General features: G+C 35.2%; 1 long non-coding RNA gene across 1 annotated transcript; it reads right to left on the bottom strand.

Moving 5' to 3' along the window:
• Positions 1 to 4,522: 4,522 nt before the first annotated feature.
• LOC124885526 lies at positions 4,523 to 4,748 on the bottom strand. The gene is made up of 2 exons (XR_007042636.1): positions 4,715 to 4,748; positions 4,523 to 4,611 (listed from the first exon to the last, which is right to left on the bottom strand). It is a non-coding gene; the product is annotated as an uncharacterized LOC124885526 (long non-coding RNA).
• Between the last annotated feature and the right edge of the window lie 14,387 nt (positions 4,749 to 19,135).

Below are 19,135 nucleotides of genomic sequence, written 5' to 3'. Positions count from 1 at the left end.
ATGTACAAGTTTATGATAACCATGTGCTTCATGAAATCCCCAACTTATTATATTATGGATTGTTGAGGTTGGTCATGCATTCAAGAACATCATGCCTTGTTAGTTTCCTTCTATCGAGTCCTGAGGGTACTTGTACCTAACAACTTAACTATTTGCCTAAAGCCAGTGTTATGTTTTCACGATACTCTCATTCAAGCTATGATCAATAGAACTCAGTCAGTTATGTAACTCAGGAAAGCTCAGAAATTCAATAATCTCAGTAGTATTCCGTCAGTCAACGAAACTCAGTTAACTCAGTTCAGTTAATCATGTTAAGTGTTTATTCAGATAGGAGTAGGATTTAGCACCGAGTAAACTCAAGGGTGGGAACTCACCTGCCAGTAGAGAGTGTGATTCTTAGAAGCAATCCTTGCATACCAGAACTACGTAGCCAGTGTAGGTTGAGACATCCAACCTGCCAGTTAAGGGTTTCCACCATTCTCATTTGAGTACCTGCCAGTTGAGGGTCACTCACAGCTTGTCTTTATCAGTGGCGCGGTATTGACACCCTTCCAATTGGGATAATAGATTGGACCTCAATTCAGCTATATTGATTTATTTGGGGCATGTTGGTTAGATGACTACTTTCCACAATTACAGTTTCAGTCTCAGCCTCATTAATAGAACTCAGATAGTTCTACAGAATTCAGGACTGTCAGATACAGTCAAATCAGAATAGTATGGAACTCAACTAGTTCCATTAGAACCTAGACTGTCAGATACAGTCGCTCAGTATTAGTTATCAGTACTTATGTTATCAGTATTCAGACTCAGTAGTTAGTATCATCATGATCTCAGTTACAGTCATTTATTCATATATGTATTCTCATGTTCATGTTATACAGTCGGTTAGCATAGTTCATGCATATAAACCCTTGCATTCGGCCTACCTCATATGCATACCAGTACATTCAATCATACTGACGCATTTGTGCTATGGTGTTTTATATCGTAGCTTCAGAAGCACGAGCTCCAGAGCATCAATAGCATTCCAGTCTCAGCAGTCAGAGTTAGTAGTAAGTCCTCATCCTTCGAGGACATGAGTATTACTTTATTATTTCAGTTTAGCTTTCAGTAGATGGAGTTAGTTGGGGACATGACTCATTAACTCCTTATTCAGACAGTTCAGTTTTAGAGGTTTTCAGACTATAGTATGTTCATACTGTTTATTTCAGTTCATGTTTTGGCATTGATATACCGTACTCTCAGATATTATGTTTTATCCATTTTGAACCTTATGGCATATTTCAGTCTATTATATCCGTATTTTACATGATGTTATAAAGTATACAGGTACAGATATCAGTCATGGGTTAGCTTGTGGTCCTTCGGAGTCATGAGCACTGTGTAGCGCTCCGGGTACCAGATTTGGGCGTTACAAGTAGGTATCATCATGATCGGAGAAATAGATTCGTAAAATAAAAATTACAATCATCAAATAAAGTCCCCCACACAAGCATCGCAACATTTACCACCTCTCAAGTCAATAATAATATGCAATTAAACCCCCATATAGGCACACGACAATTATAATAATTCAAGATTATGATTTCCATATCCCTTCCCGAACACATAACATGCTTTTAAAGTTTATTAACTACATAACCCAATTTATAAAAAGTTAAGCTATAACCTACCTCAAAATGCCAAAATTCAAATCTAAAGTTAATGTGGAGCCTTTCCTTTTTGATCGAACTAGAAACAAGCTAAAACTATATATAAAAAGAATAAGAAAACATAGTTTATGCGTTTAAAAGAAGCTAATAATACCATATTGGTTATGAAGTTCCAAATATGCACTTCCTCCGTCCTATTTTACTGGTCTTAAATTTTTTAATTTAATTTTTTATTTTACTTGTCATTTTTTACAAATCAAGAAGAGACAAAATTTTTTTTCATGTTTTACCCTTTGCATTAATAATTTTTCTTAAAATTAAAATATAAATATTATTTAATATGAGTAATATGATAAACTAGCAATGTTATTAATTATTCTTTTAATTAATATATCAAGTTAAATTGAGACAAATAAAATAAAACGAAGGGAGTATATGACATTATGTCACAAAAGCATAATGTTTAGAGTTCCAAAATTGTGGTGCAAGGATATATGAAGACGTTTCCACACCCTACTCCCTACTTGTCATATTCAAAATAGTTACTGATTAGTTTATTTGTAATGTTTAGTATAATATCTTGAAACATATTTGAAAAATAAGTAATTAATGGTAAGAATAAAATAAATTTTTTTATTGTCTTTTCTAAATATGTCAAAGTGACAAGTAAAATAATTATTTATTTTAAAAATATTTCCTCATCTAATAATACTTGTCCACTATTAATTTATCATACAGATTAATGAAACAGTAAACGATATGGAAGTTTCACTATATCACTATTTCAATATAATAAATTTAATATTTTAAAATATATATTAAGTGAGGAATAATATTTAATATTAAGGGTAAAGTTGATAGAAAAGCATAAATTATTCATTGAATTTTTTCAAGCCAAAGAAGTATTGTAGAATATTTATTTTAATAACATGAATAAATATTATTGAACGGAGGAAATAAATGTCAAATAAAAAAACGGAGGGATTGTTAAAACTAAATATCCAATTTTCTTAGTATCTCCTTTGTCCTCCTCTTTTCTTTCTTCTTCACTGGTCATATTTTCATCACTGAAATCATGCATTATTAATTCATTTCACTAATGCTTTTCCTTTAGGATACAATGAAAAGCATTAATTTAGAAATTTTAAAATATTCTAAGTCTTTTCTGTTTTAACGCTTAAAAGTTTTCAAAAGATTTTCTTAATTTTTTTAATTCATTAATTGGCGATTCTTGTTTTCTTAAAGTTGTTTTAAAAATTTGAATAAGTTTTCAAAATGATTTTTGAAGTAGAACTATTATGCCACAAAACAAAGACAGATAAATTGAAATGCAAATATTATTTTAGTATAAAGCCATTTTGATCGGTTAGAACCCAACACCAAACAAATCTAGCTATACCCATGTAAACCCAGCCTAGTTGGAATGACACTGTAATGAATTGATTTGTGACAATCTTATTTTTATTTTTATGTAATTTGATCATTTTTTAACTTCTCTGTAGTTGCTAATTGGTGATTTTGGGGTCCATGAATGGTTGACACAGTTTTCAATGTCTTCGAGAGGGTTTTGAAGTTTATGGTTTTTTAGGGGCTCGAAAAGTCATACTTGACTTCAGTCAATATTTGCTGTTCAGAGTGCTGGATGATAATTTAGATAGTTTCTTTAGATCCGGAATATCAAAGTTGGGTTAATAGTAGGGTTGAATCGAGTTTAGAGTATTTAGTTTGCATTTCGATCCTTCATTTGAATTACTAGTAAAATTTGCCTTATAGAAACTTCGAGGACTAATTTATTTAACACGTTCTCATTTTGAAAAACTAACGTTGTCATTGAATCTGGAATGTCAAATTTAGTCTAGTAGCATAATTTATTTGCATTCATGGGATTTTCAATGAATCTCAAGGGATCGATCGACAACTTTGCAAACCTAGCAAAGTTGTTGATGAGCTAATATCTTGTGTAGCCACTTAAGTGGTCAAGAACCAATTAAGTAGTAGCCTCTTTAGCAGCCTAAGACCGCTTAAGTAGTAGCCTCTTTAGCGACCAAGTGTCCGGTTAGCCGCATTAACAGTCTGGTACCGCTTTAGCAGTTATTTAGCCGATAAAGCAGACATTGCTTTATATATACTCCTTTTTGTAGTTTTTCACTATTTTTGAACCTTGAGCTTCAGGTCTGCGTGATTTTTAGAGCTTTCATCACCATTTGAACTTGAGTTGGGGAAAATAACTATGAAAAATATTTTTCATAATTGTATATTGTGTGATGTCCAAGTGAGGGCTTATATTTTGTTGTTGTTGACTCGTGATATTATTTATTCCGAGTTGCCCGTTTGGGCACTTTATTTGACATCATTAAACTTATTTGTGTATTTGACTGTCTTTATTCATTATGTGATGCCGTTGCGAGGGTTAGAATAGATAGTATGGGTCTTTTTTAGCATTATATTGTTTGCTCTTATCATGAAAAAAATATCTGAGTTTTGGCCTAACTTCGTTCTAAATGTCTCATCTTGTTCTATTTAATTACTGCTTTAGAAATTTCTTATTTTGGGAACTTGACTTACTTATCAAGATTGGACCGAGATAAGTATCAACATAACCTCAACTTTTGGATCGTGACGGAAGCTCCCAACCCAATAACCAACTTGGACCCAACCGGGTTATTATCATCACCATGTTAAAATACGTAATTATAATCAAAATCTTCACATTCATAAAATTCAGATCAAGAGACAACTATAATATCTCAAATATATTTCATAAAGATACTAAAATAGAGGATATTATGCATATGCTAAAATGATTAACATATGGTGAAAGAAGCAATCATTTTTTGTTCAACGATGCTTCATAATTATGATTAACATAATTAATACAAACTAAAGTACTTTGCATCCTCTAATTGAAGGAACTCTCTTGTTGAGATATTTCATTTGTACTTATAATCTCCATAAGCTACAAAATCACAAAATATATATAATAAAATAAGTACACTTTTTCTCTATAGAATTATAAACACGTTAACTTTAAATTAGTAATCTATCGTGAGAAAACTTACATGGATTCATATGTATTATCATGCCAAGATCCTCATGACATAGAGCATGATTTTTCTTAAACTGTTTGTTAAGAATATAAGAAGCATGATATGATAATTATTAGGCTCTCATAAGCTTATAGTAAGGGAATGTGACATTCCAAAAACAACCTTCAAAAACCATTATGGTCACTTTGAATTTATAGTTATGTCCTTCGGGCAAAGAAATGCCCTAGCAACCTTCATGGATTTGGTGAACAAAGTGTTCAAGCAGTACTTAGACATGTTCGTCATAGTCTTTATTAATGACATCTTTCTCTATTCCCGTAGTGAGAATGACCATATAGACCATCTCAGAATTCTGTTGCAAACACTTAGAGATCATCAGTTGTTCACTAAATTCAGTAAGTGTGAATTTTGGCTAATACCTGTAGCTTTCCTTGGCCATATTATTTCCGGTGATGGCTATAGAGTTGATCCTCAAAAGATCGAAGTAGTGAGAAATTGGCCTAGACCCATCTCTCCATTAGAAATTAGGAGTTTTTTGGGTCTAGATGGCTATTACCGATGATTTTTTGAAGGGTTTGCATCTATTACGTCCCCCATGTCTAGATTGACTCAATAGAAAGTTAAGTTTTAGTGGTCAGATTCCTGTTAGAAAAGTTTTCAGGAGTTGAAGACTTAACTCACTTCAGCCCCAGTTTTGATGCTACCTGGTGGTATAGATAGATTTGTTATTTACTGTTATGCTTCTAGAGTTCGTCTAGGTTGTGTTTTGATGCAGAGAGGTAAGGTCATAGACTATGCCTCTAGACAACTTAAGCCTCATGAATAAAACTATCGTACGCATGATCTTGAGTTGACAACTTTTGTTTTTTCTTGAAAATTTAGAGGCATTATCTTTATGGGATGCATGTTGATGTGTAGTAATACCCCCGAACCTTTGTTAAGCTTAATTCCAACTCTAGAAGGTTAAGGAATGACTTCTTAAGTGAGTAAAGCTTAAATCATATAGAATTTTCTTAATTTCGGCTTTTTATCATGTGGAAAATTGAATTAGCTTTCTAACGATATAAGATTCACCTAAATCCGATAACTAGGCAAGAAGTCATGGCTAATTTAAGTTCTAGACGTAAAACACCGTCATTCTGTTGTATAGCGCGTCGCAGAGAGGGCTTAATTAAAAAATGTCCAATTTCAGTGGGACTCCGCGATAGTGTAGAATCACGGAGGATCCCAATTTCCCAATAGTCAATTTCCAGTAGCCTAGCGCGATCGTGGCGCGTCGCGCTGAAGTTTCAGGTCCCAACCAATGGGACAACGCAATGGCTCCGTGTCGTAGTGACCCCCAGATTCCCATTTGTCAAATTCCAGTGAGCCACCGCGATAGTGGCACATCGCAGTGGCCCATAAAATTGGGCTCCCAGTTTAAATTTTACAGTTTCATTTAGAAGTTAAAAAGGACATCAGATGTAGGGTCATTACAAGCATCATATATGATATTTCTCAAAATTCTCTCAACCAAAAATCCTAGTTCATCATACTTCTCCTCCAAGAAACTCAAGATTTCTCTATCAATTCTCCAAATTAAGTCAAGATTCCAAGTTCCTAGTTTAAGAACTCCAAGAACCCTCATTCACGAATACAAGTAATATCTCAAAAGCAAGTCTATTCATTAATTTCAAAATCTAAAGTATATGGAATTTGAACAAGAACACTCCTTCCATTCTTGTGCCCAAAGTTTTAGTTTTCTTAAAGAATTTCATATTTTCAAGTCGAATTTATGCCTAGTTTGATATACTTCAAGTTTATGAGATTATAAATTTGTTCAAGTCTTGATTGTATGATATTTCACCTATTTTATGTTTTGAATTGAGAATTTAAGGTTATGAATTGTATATTCCTACAATGATTGATGTCTTGAGTGATTTTAAGGTTGAAGTCATGAATTACTCTCCATTTAAAATTGAGATTTCTTGAACATGTATTCATGTCTTAAGTCTAAGAATGAATTTTTGATATGTTCTAAGGATTTTCAAGAAGTGTACTTATATTTCCATTCTATTGAAGTCTTAAAGCTTATTGATGATAGTATACCCAAGTTTCAAGAAAGGAGTTGATCTTGATCCTAAGCTAATGTAGGAATCCACTTTTATCTATGATTTAAAGCAAAGCGAAGCATAGTTAGCTTCCATTACACATTCTAAGTATTATTTAAAGTGGATTTCCTAAAAGTTTGGAGCCTAAGTATGAGAGTAGTAAATTGCACCGAGTTGGGCTTGATTTTGAGGTCTCATGCTCCAGAACTATGAGCCACTGTAGGATTTTGATAACCCCATGTGTGTTAAGATAGTGATCACTAAAGTTAAGGTTGTACTCCGATGGCAAGGATAAAACAACTCTCCCCAACGTGGGTAAGACGTTGGACTCCATGTCAGCTCACATGGTTTATGTCGGTTAGAAGAAACTCCCAAGTGTCCCAAGTTAAAGGTCCCAAATTCCAAAGTTATAAAGTCTTAAAGTCCTAAAGTCCCAAAGAAGTTCCTTGTTTTCAAAAGATTAAGGAGTATGTCCTGAAAGTTGTTGTTTTAAGATTTCATCTGGCTTACAAGTTTGACAACAAAGAAAGGATGTAGATTTAGAATAAAGTGTAATGACTCACGTGATTTATGTTACCTGTTTCCTTATTCATGATTTATGAGAGTTTTTATTCAAGCTATGTTAGTCATCTATATTAGCATGCATGTTTTCTATAAAGATGTATAATATTGATTAAATTGCATACACCCCCATATGCTCAGTACATCCTCAAAGTACTGATCCATATATACGTCTGTGTGCTGCATTGTCTCATAATGTAGGTTCAGGTACTCAGAACCAGCAGCGTTAGTGATCCCAAGTACCTTTGTCTATATTCCTACAATGATGAGTCCTTATGCTTCAAGGAACTATTATCCAGATATTAAGTTTTATTAGCAGTTGTTTTATCTTTTTTCATTTGAGTATGAGTTAGTTGGGGATCTGTCCCAATATCTCTCTAGTTTCTTGAGTAGTAGAGACTTTGTCAGACTAGATTATCAGTATGTTTAGACTTACAGTATTTTGACTGTTCAAACAAGTATTTCTCGCATTTTATTATGATCATGGTATGACCGTACCACTATTTTTCTTTATTCATCTCTAAGTAAACTTTACATGTAGTAGCAGGTTCAAAGGGTTAACTTGGGACTACTTGTAGCCTTAAGCACCGTGTGACATTCCGAGATGGGATTTTGAGGTGTTACAAACTTGACATCAGAGCCTAAGGTTTAAGGATTCCTAGGGAGTCTGACAAGCCAGGTTACGTAGAGTCTTAATCATCGATGTGTAGCGTACCACATCTATGAGCAAGAGGCTATGGGACATTTTAGGAAAAGTCATCTCTTTCTTTTAGAGCCTATCATGCCTACAACTGTCCCTATCTGCTATTAATTCGTGCTCTTTTATGACAGAAAATGCCTCCTCGCCGAGCCCGTAGAAATGATAACGAGCCACATCAACCTTTTGATCCCCTGAATGAGAATGTGTCCCATGCTGAGTTTCGCGAAACTTTTCAGTCGTTAGCCCAAGCAGTCTCCATGAGTGTTCAGGCCAATATCCAGGCCACAGTTCCGCATCAGCAAAGAGGTAACTTAGCTGCTACTAAGATTCGTGATTTTATGATGATGAATCCTCTAGAGTTCTATGGGTCTAAGGCAAGTGAAGACTCACAATTGAATCTTGAGCAGGTGAGGAAGATCACTCAAGTCATACATATTTCTGAGGAAGAGAGTGTTGAGCTGGGATCTTATCGTCTGAAAGATATTACTTATTACTAGGTTTTTGCATGGAGGAAGAATAGAGGGGAGGATGCTGCTCCCATGACTTGGCAGGTGTTCCAGGATGCATTTTTGGATAAGTTCTTTTCGTTAGAGATGAGGGAAGCGAAGGTGGAGGAGTTTATGAACCTAAGTCAAGGTTCCATGACTGTAAAGGAGTATTACCTTAAGTTCAACCAATTAGCTAAGTATGCCCCTGATTTGATAGCTGACGCCCACACTAGTATGAGTGAGTTTATGACTGAAGTATCTGGATTAGTGTTAAAAGAGTACAGGACTGCTATGCTGAATAGAGATATAGATCTTGCTAGGCTGATGATGCATGCTTAGAAGATCGAGGCAGATAAGATAAGGGAAAGGGATAGAGTAAGAGGAAACAAGAGGGCTAGATCAGAACAGCTTGAGTATGGTCAGACTAGATCCCATGGAGGGATCTGTCAACAGTTTTAGAGTTATTTGTCTATGCCGACACCTTTATCAGCTAGTGCTCCCGCACCCAGAGGCAGGCAGGAGCAAGAAAGTAGGTCTACAATGTCCAAGTCCCAGAATAGTATGAGTAACAGGCCTAATTTTCCCCCATGTGCTAAGTGTGGCAAATCCCATTCGGGTGAGTGTTTGGTTGAGTAGAGGGGTTTCTTTGGTTGTGGAAAGTTAGGACACATACTTAGAGAATGTCCACATGCTAGGCAGGGGAACCGTGATGCCCAACCCAAGACTCAAGCTGCCAGTGCCCTAACTTCTGCAGCCGGTCCAGCCCCTCCTCATGGCGCTTCATCTAGTACTATTGGCGGCCAGTACCAAAATTATTTTTATGCTTTTCCATCTCACCAAGAGCAGAAGGATTCACCAAATGTTGTTACCGTTATGCTCCGTGTTTTTCATTTTGATGTATATGTGTTGTTGGACCCCGGGTCAAGTTTTTCCTATATGACACCATTGGTTGTTGTGAATTTTGAGATAAACTCTGAAAGGATCCCTGAGCCTATTCCAGTCTCTAACCCAGTAGGTGAGTCAGTTGTTGCTAAGCAAGTGTATAAAAAGTGTCCTATTACTATTCTCCATAAAGTCATGTTTGCTGATTTGATAGAGTTAGACATGGTAGATTTCAACCTTATTCTGGGTATGGATGGGCTTCACTCTTGTTATGCATCTATAGACTGTCGTACCCATGTGGTCAAGTTTTAATTTCCTGATGAACCAGTCTTTGAGTGGTCCAGGAGTTCAGTATCTCCCAAGAGTCATTTTATTTCCTATCTTAAAGCCAAAAAGTTAATCTCCAAGGGTTGCATCTATAATTTAGTTAGAGTTAAAGACACTAAGTCTGAAGCTCTGACCATTCAATCAGCAAACATAGTTAATGAGTTTCCTAATGTTTTTATAAAATATCTCCCAGGGTTACCTCCCTAAAGAGAGATAGAGTTCGGGATTGACCTTTTTCCCGACACGCATCCTATTTCTATTCCTCCCTACCATATGGTACCCGCAGAGCTTAAGGATTTGAAAGTTAAACTCAAAGACCTTCCAGAAAAATGTTTCATAAGGCCCAGTGTGTCTCCTTAGGGCGCACCTGTCCTGTTCGTGCGAAAGAATGATGGTTCCTTGTGTATGTATGTTGACTATCGTCAGCTTAATAAAGTCACTATCAAGAACAAGTACCCTCTTTTGAGAATTGATGACCTGTTTAATCAATTACAAAGTGCAAGTTACTTCTGAAAGATAGACCTGAGATTCGGCTATCACCAGCTTAAAGTAAGGGAGTGCGACATTTCAAAGACAACCTTTCGAACCCGTTACGGTCATTTTGAGTTTCTAGTCATATTTTCGAGCTAACTAATACTCCAGTGACTTTCATGGACCTCATGAATTGAGATTTCAAGCAGTATCTTGATATGTTTATCATAGTGTTCATAGATAATATTCTTGCTTACTCTCGTAGGGAGAATGATCATGCAGATCATCTTAGAATTGTCCTGTAGACTCTTAGAGATCAGCAATTGTTCTCTAAATTTGGCAAGTGTGAGTTTTGGCTAAGGCCCGTAGCTTTTTCGGGTTATATTATTTCAGTAAAAGGCATTAAAGTTGATCCCCAAAAGACAGAAGCTATAAAAAATTAGCCTAGACTTATCTCTCCGTCTAACATTAGAAGTTTCTTGGGTCTAGCTGGCTATTACCGCCATTTTGTTCAATGTTTCTCTTCTATTGTGTCTCCTATGACCCAGTTAACCCAAAATAAAGTTAAGTTTCTATGGTCAGATTCCTGTGAGAAGAGTTTTCAAGAGTTGAAGACTTGACTCACTTTAGCCCCTGTGTTGACTTTGCCTGATGGTGTAGATGGTTTTATGTTTTATTATGATGCCTCTAGAGTTGGCCTGGGTTGTATGTTGATGTAGAGAGGTAAAGTTATAGCCTATGCCTCTAGACATTTGAAACCACATGAAAAGAATTACCCAACCCATGATCTTGAGTTTGCTGCTCTTGTGTTTGCTTTGAAAATTTGGAGACACTATCTATATGGTGTTCATGTTGATGTGTTTACGGATTACAAAAGCCTACAGTATGTGTTTACTCAGAAGTAGTTGAATCTTAGATAGAGAAGATGGTTAGATCTGTTAAAAGATTTTGATATGAGTGTGTTATATCATCCGGGCAAGGCTAATGTAGTGGCAGATGCCTTTAGTGGGTTGTCTATGAGAAGTGTAGCTCATGTAAAGAAAGATAAGAAATAATTGGCTCATGAAGTGAATCGTTTAGCAAGACTGGGTGTTAGGTTGCTTGATTCAGCTGAGGGTAATATTTGGGTTCAAAGTAGTTCTGAATCCTCCTTTGTTTCAGAAGTGAAGGAGAAACAATACATGGATCCTAGTTTGGTCAGACTGAAGGATTCAGTTAAGGACCAAAAGGTAGAGGTTTTCTCCTGAGGGGGAGATGGTGTGTTGAGACTATAGCGTAGATTGTGTGTTCCTTTTGTGGGCAATTTGAGACAGAGAATTATGGCTGAAGGACATGGCGTGTGACATTCTATTCATCCCGGTGCAACTTGCAAAAAATCTATTGGTGGAGTGGCATGAAGAATGATATATCAGAGTTTGTGGTAAAGTATGAAACTTGCCAACAGGTTAAGGTAGAGCACCAATGACCTGGTGGTGTGATGCAAAAGTTTGGTATTCCCATTTGAAAGTAGGAAGAGGTGAATATGGATTTTGTGACTGGTTTGCCTCTCTCGCGTCATCATCATGATTTGATTTGGGTTGTTGTGGACAGGTTAACTAAGTCAGAGTATTTCTTGCCCGTGCATACATCTTATATAGCTGAAGATTATGCCAGATTGTATGTCCGAGTGTTAGTCAAATTGCATGGAGTACCCTTGTCTGTCATCTCATATAGGGGTACTCAATTCACTTTGCAGTTTTGAAAAGCTTTCTAAAAGGGTCTTGGTACCTAAGTTTATTTGAGTTTTGCTTTTCATTCGCAGATAGATGGTCAGGCTGAGAGAACCATCCAAACTTTGGAAAATATGTTAAGGGCATGTGCTCTTTATTTCAAAGGTAGTTGGGATGAGCACTTACTATTGATTGAGTTTGCCTATAACAATAGTTATCATGCTAGTATTCAAATAGCTCCATTTAAGGCTTTGTATAGAAGGAGATATAGATCACCCATAGGTTGGTTTGAAGTGGGTGAAGCTACTGTGATTGAACCTAATGCAATGTTTGAGGTGATGGAGAAATTTAAGTTGATTAGAGAAAGGTTGAAGACAACCCAGAGTCGTCAGAAGTCATATGTAGATGTGAGAAAAAGAGATCTTGAGTTTGAAGTTAATGATTTGGTGTATCTGAAAATTTCACCCATGAAAGGGGTGAAAAGGTTTGCCAAGAAGGGGAAGCATAGTCCCCATTATGTTGGCCCTTATAGAATTCTGAGCCGTGTTGGAAAGTAGCCTATGAAGTTGAGTTGCCCGCAAAGTTTTCAGCTGTTCATCCTATCTTCCACGTCTCTATGCTTAAGAAGTGTATTGGTGATTCCATTTTGGTGGATCCTTTAGAAAGCTCAGATATTCAGACAAGTTTTTCATATGATGAGATTCCAATACTGATTCTAGACCATCAGATCCGAAGACTAAGGAACAAAGAAGTTCCCTTGGTAAAAGTTTTATGACGAAACCAGTCTGTTGAGGGCGCTACTTGGGAAGCAGAAGCAGACATGTGAGCCAAGTACCCGCACCTCTTCTTCTTAAGTTCAGATCAAGCCTAAGGTACTATTCTTCCTTTATTCAGTCTATTTCTAATCAAAGATTCAACTATATAGCTATTTTTATCATGAGTTCATGCATTCTCTAAAGTACTCAAAGTTTAGAATGATATAGAGTCAGTTTAGCAATTGTTTTATCTGTGCATCCCCAAATTTCTATGTATTTTTAGCCTATCTAGCGACAATCGAGGATGAATATTCCCAAGAGGGAGCTATTGTAATACCTCGAACCTTTGTTAAGCTTAATTTCGTCTCTATAAGGTTAAGGAATGACTTTCTAAGTGAGTAATGTTTAATGAATATATAATTTTCCTAATTTCAACTTTTTATTATGTGGGAAATTGAATTAGCTTTCCAACGATATAAGATTCTCCTAAATCTGATAACCAGACAAGAAGTTATGGCTAATTTAAGGTCTAGTCATAAAACACCGTCATTCTGGTATTTATCACATTGCGGAGAGGTCTTAATTAAAAAATGTCCAATTTCAGTGGGACTCCACGATAGTGTAGCGTTGCGGAGGATCCCAATTTCCCAATAGTCAATTTTCAGTAGCCTAGCGCAATCGTGGCTCGTCGCGCTGAAGTTCCAAATCCCAACCAATGGGACTACGCGATGGCTCCACATCGTGGTGACCCCCAGATTCCCATTCATCAAATTCCAGTGAGCCACCGCGATAGTGGTGCATCGTGGTGGCCTATAAAATCGGGCTCCCAGTTCAAATTTTGCAGTTTCATTCAGAAGTTAAAAAGGGCATTTTGACTTTTTCCAAGCCTCTTAAATCGTCCAAACATCAGATTTAGGGTCATTACAAGCAGCATATATGATATTTCTCAATGTTCCCTCAACTAAAAACCCTAGTTCATCATACTTCTCCTCTAAGAAACTCAAGACTTCTCCATCGATTCTCCAAATTAAGTTAAGATTCCAAGTTCCTAGTTCAAGAACTCCAAGAACCCTCATTCAATAATACAAGTAACATCTCAAAAGCAAGTCTATTCATTAAGTTCAAAATCTAAGGTATGTGTGGTTTGAACAAGAACACTCCTTTCGGTCTTGTGCCCAAAGTTTTAGTTTTCTTAAAGAATTTCATATTTTCAAGTCGAATTTATGCCTAGTTTGCTATACTTCAAGTTTATGAGATTATAAATTTGTTCAAGTCTTGAATTGTATATTCCTACAATGATTGATGTCTTGAGTGATTTTAAGGTTGAAGTCATGAATTACTCTCCATTTAAAATTAAGATTTCTTGAACATGTATTCATGCCTTAAGTCTAAGAACGAATTTTTGATATATTCTAAGGAGTTTCAAGAAGTGTACATATATTTCCATGCTATTGAAGTCTTAAAGCTTATTGATGATAGTATACCTAAGTTTCAAGAAAAGAGTTGATTTTGATCCTAAGCTAATATAGGAATCCACTTTTATCTATGATTTAAAGCAAAGCAAGCATAGTTAGCTTCCATTACACTTTCTAAGTATTATTTGAAGTGGATTTCCTAAAAGTTTTGAGCCTAAGTATGGGAGTAGTATTTAGCACCGAGTTGGGCTTGATTCCGAGGTATCATGCCCCAGAACTATGAACCACCGTAGGATTTTGATTACCCCAAGTGGGTTAAATAGTGATCACTAAAGTTAAGATTCTACTCCGATGTCAAGGATAGAACATGTAATACCCGTGCTTTTTATTAGCTTAAAAATCATCTCAAGTATGTCAGAACTTGCTTTGAAATAAGAATTCATTCTTATACGCATGGTATTTCCATAATTTTCACTTCCTATCACGTAAAAAATTAAATAAGCTTTCCATGAATATATAATTCGCCCAAATCTGACACCCAGACAAAGAGTTAGGGCCTGTTTAGTGAGTCAGTATTTGACCTATGCCTTTAGCACTTCGCAGAGATAGCTCAAATGGAAATTGTCAATTTTCAGTGTTACTCCGCGATACTGGTGCATCGCGCCAAACTTCCAGGTCATATACAAGGTGGCTTTGTGATAGCTCCGCGTCGCGCCATCGTGCAATTTCCCATTTGTCAATTTCCAGTGACTTGGCGCCATGGTGGCGCATCACGCCAAAGGCCCAATTCGGGAAATTTTACTGAAAATTAAATTACATGTCCAAGGTTAAAAGGGTCAACTTCCCATCCCTATTTAAGACCTTTAACACGTGATTCAGCCACTTTTTACCCAAAATATATTAGTTTCTCTCAAGTTTATCTCAAGAACAAGCTAGGGTTCTTATTAGGGACTCAAATTCAGAAAGGTTTCACCATCAATCTTCACGAAATCACAATCTAAGGTATGCATAGTGTTCAGTCATGGACCCCTTTCATCCATGAAGTCCAAAAACCCTTTTCTAAAAGTTAAGTCATGGATTTCCTTCTTGTTTTCATGATTTGGCTGCTCATGCTCATGTTGATAAATGTGAAATTGGATTCTACTCCATTATTGTTGATAATTTCTATGGGTTTTTAGTTACTATAGCCATAGATTCATGTAACACTAAGATTTAGATGAAATTAGAACTGAACAATGATGTTTACACGTGTCATGCCTGCAATGTGTTTGATTAAATGCATAATATAAGGAATATTGTTTAACTAGCATGATATCATAAAATCCCCATGTATGTACAAGTTTATGCAAATTACATGTTTGATGAAATGCTCCTATGAATGTAGTATGTATTATGATATTAGTTAAGTGTTCAAGTATATCATGCTATGTCGGTTTCCTTCTATCGAGTCCTGGGAGTACTTGTACCTAAAATATTAGCTGTATGCCTAGAGCCATGTCATGTTTTCACAATACTCTCAGTTAAGCTATGATCCTTAGACTTCAAACAGTCTTATGACTCAGAAAATCTCCATGATCTCATGACTCAGTTAGTTTTCAGATATTAGTAGTATTCCATCAGCCAACAGAACTTAGTAACTCAGCTCATATTCAGTTTAGTAAATCATGTTTAGTGTCCATTCAGATGGGAGTAGAAATAAGCACCGAGTGAACCCAAGGATGGGAACTCATCTGTTATATGAGGGTGTGATTCTTAGAAGAAGCCCTTGCATTCTAGAACTATGTAGCTAGCATAGGTTGAGACATCGTAGCCTACTAGATGAGGTAGACGAGATGGCTTAACCTGTCATATGAGGGTTCCCACCATTCTTACTAGAGTTACCTGTTATATGAGGGTTACTCAAATGTTGTCCTTACCAGTGGCGCGATATTGACACCCTTCCAATCAGGGCATAGATTGGACCCCAGATTAGCTATTATAGTATATTTGGGGCATATCGGTTAAATAGTACGTTCCCATAATTTCATGTTACAGAATCAGGAATGTTAGATACAGTTAATCAGTCTCAGTAATAGAACTCAGATAGTTTTTCAAATTCAGGTCTGTCTGACACAGTCAACTCAGATATAATATGAGACTCAGATAGTTCCATCAGATTTAGGATTGTCAGTTATAGTCATTCATGTTATCACTTATATTCAGTTACAGTCATTTATGTTACCAATTATATTCAGATACAGTAATCATGATATCACATTGTCAGTTATAGTTACGTATTTATGTATGCATTCTCATGTTCATGTTAGACAGTCAGTTAGCATTGTCATGCATGTGAACCCCATGCATTCAGCCTACCTCACATGTATACTCAGTACATTCCATTGTACTGACACATTCACACTATGGTGCTTTCTTTTTATGTTACACCATAGGTTCAGAGGCACGAGCTCCAGATCAGCAGTTGATTTTAGTATCAGCAGTCAGAGTTAGAAGTGAGTCCTCATCTTTCGAGGACATAATGATTTCATTACTATTTCAGTTTTTAGTTTATCTCAGTAGTTCGAGTTAGTTGGGGACATGCCCCATTAACTCCTCATTCAGACAGTTTAGAGGCTTTTAGACTATAGCATGTCAGATAGTTATTTCAGTTTTGTTTTAGTATTTTTATACCACATTATTCAGATGTTATTACTATTCAGATTATGTTCAGTATTGAACCTTATGGCCTTTCAGTTCATGTTTCCGCATTATACCATGTTTTATGCAGTATACAGGTACAAATATCAGTTACGGGTTAGCTTGTGGTCCTTCGGGGTCATGAGCACTGTGTAGAATTTTGGTTCAAAAAATTGGGGCATTACATACTTGGTATCAGAGCCTAAGGTTTAATAGAGTCCTAGGAAGTCTGAAAGCCCCAACTAGTAGAGTCTTGTACATGGGTGTGTTGCGCACCACATTTATGTGTAGGAGGCTATGAGATCTTAAAGAGGCTACTACTTAAGCGGTCTTAGGCTGGAAAAGAGGCTATTGCTTAAATGGTTCTTGACCTCTTAAGTGGCTACACAAGATATTAGCTCATCAACAACTTTGCTAGATTTGCAAAGTTGTCGATCGACCCCTCGAGATTCATTGAAAATTCCATGAATGCAAATAAATTATGCTACTAGACAAAATTTTACATTCCAGATTCAATGACAATGTTAGTTTTTCAAAATGAGAACATGTTAAATAAATTAGTCCTCGAAGTTTCTATAAGACAAATTTCCCTAGTTTTTCAAATGGAGGATCGAAATGCAAACTAAATACTCTGAACTCGATTCAACCCTACTATTAACCCAACTTTGATATTCCGAATCTAAAGAAACTATCTAAATTATCATCCAGCACTCTGAACATCAAATGTTGACTGAAGTCAAATATGACTTTTCGAGCCCCTAAAAAATCATAAACTCCAAAACCCTCTCGAAGATATTGAAAACTGTGCCAACCATTCATAGACCCCAAAATCACCATATAGCAACTACAGAAAAGTTAAAAAATAATCAAATTACATAAAAATAAGATTGTCACAAATCAATTCATTACAGTGTGATTCCAACTAGGCTGGGTTTACATGAGTATAGCTAGATTTATTTGGTGTTGGGTTCTACCCGATCAAAATGGCTTTATACTAAAATAATCTATGCATTTCAATTTATCTGCCTTTGTTTTATGCCATAATAGTTCTACTTCAAAAATGATTTTGAAAACTTATTCAAATTTTTAAAACAACTTTAAGAAAACAAGAATCGCCAATTAATAAATTAAAAAAAATCAAGAAAATCTTTTGAAAACTCGTAAGTGTTAAACAGAAAAGACTTGGAAATTTTAAAAATTCTAAATTAATGGTTTTCATTAATATCCCAATAACGTTTTTAAGACACGTTGAATATCTACGGTTCGCGATTATTCATTTTGTTAATAACTAACTCTTGTTGATGAACTTATAACAAATGATTTTTATAGAGAAAAGAATCATTTAAAAAAAAATAAAAAAAATGAATAATTGTATCCTAAAGGAAAAGCATTAGTGAAATGAATTAATAATGCATGATTTCAGTGATGAAAATGTGACCAGTGAAGAAGAAAGAAAAGAGGAGGACTAAGGAGATACTAAGAAAATTGGATATTTAGTTTTAACAATCCCTCCGTTTTTTTATTTGGCATTTATTTCCTCCCTTCAACAATATCTATTCATGTTATTAAAATAAATATCCAATAATATTTCTTTGACTTGAAAAAATTCAATGAATAATTTATTCTTTTCTATCAACTTTACCCTCGATATTAAATATTATTTCTCACTCAATATATTTTTTAAAATATTAAATTTATTATATTGAAATGATGATATAGTAAAACCACCGTATCGTTTACTGTTTCATTAATATATGTGACAAGTTAATAGTGGACAAGTATTGTTAGATGAGGAAATATTTTTAAAATAAATAATTATTTTACTTTTTTACTTTGACATATTAAGAAAAGACAATAAAACTTTTTTTATTTTATTCTTAGCATTAATTACTTATTTTTTAAATATGTTTCAAGATATTATACTAAGCATTACAAATAAACTAATCAGTAATTATTTTGAATATGACAACTAGGAATAGGGAGTGGAAACGTCTTCGTAGATCCTTGCACCACAATTTTGGAACCCTAAACATTATGCTTTTGTGACATAATTTTATATACTTCCTCCGTCTCATTTTATTTATTCCAATCTAACTTGATATATTGATTAAAAAATAATTAATAACATTACTACTTTATCATATTACCCTTATTAAATAATATTTATCTTTTAATTTGAAGAAAAATAATTAATGCAAACGGTAAAATATGAAAAAAAATTTGTCTCTTCTTGATTTGTGAAAAATAACAAGTAAAATGAGAAATTAAATTAAAAAATTTAAGACGAATAAAATGGGACGGAGGGAGTACACATTTGGAACTTCATAACCAATATGGTATTATTAGCTTCTTTTAAACG

The sequence above is a fragment of the Capsicum annuum genome, chromosome 1 (genome assembly GCF_002878395.1).
Source record: "Capsicum annuum cultivar UCD-10X-F1 chromosome 1, UCD10Xv1.1, whole genome shotgun sequence".
Taxonomy (NCBI): Eukaryota; Viridiplantae; Streptophyta; class Magnoliopsida; order Solanales; family Solanaceae; genus Capsicum; species Capsicum annuum.
This window is presented reverse-complemented; position numbering and strand designations above follow the sequence as displayed.